Below are 4,056 nucleotides of genomic sequence, written 5' to 3' on the forward strand. Positions count from 1 at the left end.
TTGTAAGGTGACATGTAGAAATCACATAGCCGCGTGCACGCTAGATAAATTGTAGGAATCAATCTGATGCTACATACATAACTTTATTAAGTAAACATGAGTTCATTCAGCACATGCATGTTGTTTCTGCTAGAATGTCTTCTAAATAAGTAACATTAACATGACCAAGGTCACTACTAAATAAGTCACATTAACAGGACTATGGTAACTACTAAATGAGTGACATTAACAGGACGAAAGTCGTGCGCGGGTAGTGGAGATCTGGCCGGGGCACCGGAGCAGCAGCAGTCGCAGGAGGATCACTCACTAGAGCAGCAGCAGCAGTAGGCACCCGCTGCACAGGCGCCGGCGGTAGTACCACAGCCGTATCCATAGGCGCCGCCGGTCTTTATCGACCTCACCCAGGAGGACAATGGCGACCGCGACGGCGACCACTAGATCTAGGCTTTATTTATGTTTTTATGTATAATTAATGGACGAACAGACTTTTGGCGGCATTTTATATATGTTTTTATTTTCTAAATTTCAGTCAAAATCTGAAATGCGTCCATGTAATTGAGCGCACCTAGGGTCAAAAACTTGTAGAAGACATTATTAGATGATCTAAATTTCAAGGAGGTTATATGGATCATCTAAATCAGTTGTGAAAGTAAATAACACTCATAGAACACATTATTAGAACTTGCTTTGCTTTATTGGGTACGAGAACATTGTTGAAACAACCCATTTAAGCTAACCTAATCTACCCTGTAGAAACATTCATCAATGTTGAGTTTTTATGTCAAGAATAAAAATAAATCCATATGAAGCTTTCTACAATATAGACTGTCTATATTCAGTAAGGGCCACATTCAGAAGCATGCCGAAAAATGGTAAGATCTAACATGATATACGCCAGGATAGGATGATCATATTCTTCTACCACCACACATTTTTTATACTGAGATACCAATGTTTACTCATACAGAACATGTACTTTTCTGTTCATTGTCAAATTATTTCACCTGCTATGCTGCAAGTGTACTGAAATAGCAAAATTGTCGGTTTCAGTTGAGCACTACGAGGCTTACTTCCTATCACATCGTGAAAACTGTACATTAGACTATGAAATTAGTTTTGGTAGAAAAAGGAGACACAAATTATTCACACATTTTGCAATAGTAAGCAAGTTGAAAAACATAATACTACAAAGAGCATAGAAATATGCGTGTGCATATTACGAAATTGAGGAATATCATGCTGAACCTTTGATTCATCAAACTGTTGGAAACCTCCTTAAACTAAGTACCCATGAGACATCAGAAAGGAACCAAACCAGGAAGAGCGCGCACTTCCGGGGAGGCGCGGTTGGTGCCGTGACAACGAGGCGAGGCACGAGGAGGCTGCGAGGGAGGCTATTGCTGCGGCCGCGGGCGCAACGACCGATGTCGGTGTCAAAACCGGCGTATCTCGGGTAGGGGGTCTCGAACTGTGCGTCAAGGCCGGATGGTAACAGGAGACAAGGGACACGATGTTTTTACCCAGGTTCGGGCCCTCTCGATGGAGGTAATACCCTACTCCTGCTTGATTAATATTGATGATATGGGTAGTACAAGAGTAGATCTACCACGAGATTAAGGAGGCTAAACCCTAGAAGCTAGCCTATGGTATGATTGTTGTATATGGAGTCGATGTCCTACGGACTACAACCCTCCGGTTTATATAGACACCGGATAGGGTTAGGGTTACACAGAGTCGGTTACAATGGTAGGAGATCTTGAATATCCGCATCGCCAAGCTTGCCTTCCACGCCAAGGAAAGTCCCATCCGGAAACGGGATGAAGTCTTCAATCTTGTATCTTCATAGTCCTGGAGTCCGGCTGAAGGTATAGTCCGGCTACCCGAACACCCCCTAATCCAGGACTCCCTCAGTAGCCCCCGAACCAGGCTTCAATGATGACGAGTCCGGCGCACAGATTGTCCGGCATTGCAAGGCGGGTTCTTCTCCAAATCCTGTGTACCTGTAGGAATAATGTCCGATTTTTGTAATGTAGTGCTCCTCGGCTTTCACGCCCAATAATGGTCGTCTTCCATGTGTCAAACGAATGCGAAAAGCCGGGGCGTTTTTACATCCACACCCCTAGCTGCATAAACGAGCCACCTATTTAACGGGATGGGGATTTAGGTCCAAACCACATCTTCTCCTCTCCGTGAGTTATCATCAGAGCGCTTCCAGGAAAGGTCCATTCCAACATGACCAGCCGCCGCAGCTCCTCCCCTCGCCCCTCCAGTTCCAAACCCGGGGACTGGTAGAGTTGCACCATCCCGCATAGCGAGCTAGTGTCGCTTCAGGCCAAGGGATTTCTCCCTCAGGCATACATGGTCCCGGTCCGAGCCGGTCTCGCCACCTACAATGGCGGAAAACAAGCGGAGAGCACCCCCAATCCTTCTAAAGGAGAGCGGGTGTGCCTCGTCCCCTATCTAATAAGGGGACTGGAATTTCCAATTCATCCATTTCTCCGCGGGTTTCTGGAGTTCTACGGCCTCCAGCTGCACAATCTCACGCCCGCCTCCGTATTACATATTGCGGGTTTCGTCGCCCTTTGTGAGCTATTTTTAGGCGTTGAGGCTCATTTCGCGCTGTGGAAGAGGTTATTCTGCCTGGTGCCCCGTGCTCAAGAGGGGTCTATATACCAAGTGGGCGGAGCCGAAGTATGGCGTATCGCCGGGACCGGATACCTATCCGGAACCCCAAAGCAGGCGTCCGAGGACTAGCCTTCGGAATGGTTTTACATAGATGACGTCCCGCTACCGGACCCTATCCGGGTCGGTCTCCCTGAGTTCAACAGTGCTCCATTGAAGAAACGCTTGAGCTGGCGTTCGCGGAGCTCTCAGAGAGAAAACGACAGAGACGTCCTTTACCTGATGGGCCGGATAAGACTGTTGGCTCATTCCGGACTAACCATGATTTAAGTCATGGCCGCATGCATTATGCTGGGGGTGCAGCCGCTTCAATATAGAGGCCACCCCATGTGGGATTTCAACGGGGAGGATGACGCCACCCGTTACAGTCGTAAGGGGACGGCCTCAGCCGCCGCCCTAGTAAAGATCTTATCCTCTTTGTACAAGGGAGAAAAGGAGGAATTCCTCCGCGTCAACCCGCGGGCCGGATTTACTATGTACGATCCTCCAAGTTGGGTAAGTGAACAATTGCGCTTGCCCGTTTGTTTTATACTCCCACGGTTAGATATGTAGTCTAACGACTTCAATGCAGGAACTGCGACAGGAGGTAAATGATATAAACAGCCGCCCTCCACAGCCCGAGGACCCAGAACGGTCCCTCGATCCGGACTCCGAAGAGGATTCGGACATATCGGTGGAGCTTATCGACGGGGTGTTCCATCACCTAAGCAAGGACAACACCTTGATAGCCATTACGGCTGATTACCCAGGGTTAATCCCGGCCTCCCAGGTGACAGAAACCGGAGTCTCATTCCCTTGAGAGAGATTCCATTCTCACGTATTCCGGTGTTTCTGACGACAACCGTGTTTTGCAGGGGAGATTTCCGAGGCGGGAAGCCGAACCTGCGGCGGCTAGCCAACGAGGGGCCGCAGGGCCCCGTGGGGCAAAAAGGAATGTAGTCCGGACTAAGATGCCGGCGCAAAGGTATAGCGCACCCTCTATTTCCTTGGTGTTATTCTGTCAGGGCATATTAACGTTCGTGCTATCTTCAGAACGAAGAGACCTCGCCGGACTACATTCGGAGAGGTTTCCAATCGCGCCTCCACCAGCCAGGCTCCAACGTCTGGCCAGGAAGCGGAGGCGAGCACAAGGCGCGCACCAGACGCTCCTCCGACAGAGGATGCGGACAGGCTGTCTACCACAAATTCTGAAGTGGAGAGTGCCATGAACCACAGGCGTCACCGGACAGTTCTACGCGACGCTTGTTTCTCCCAAGAGGCTTTAGATGCCTTTAATTTGGGAGATGCGTACCTCCGTGCCGCTCAAAATGGTTTAGCCAGAGCCACGGAGCAGTATGTAAAAGACACACGGGTAAGAAAATTTTGGTCAAATAT

The sequence above is a fragment of the Triticum dicoccoides genome, chromosome 5A, assembly GCF_002162155.2.
Source record: "Triticum dicoccoides isolate Atlit2015 ecotype Zavitan chromosome 5A, WEW_v2.0, whole genome shotgun sequence".
NCBI classification, from domain to species: Eukaryota; Viridiplantae; Streptophyta; class Magnoliopsida; order Poales; family Poaceae; genus Triticum; species Triticum dicoccoides.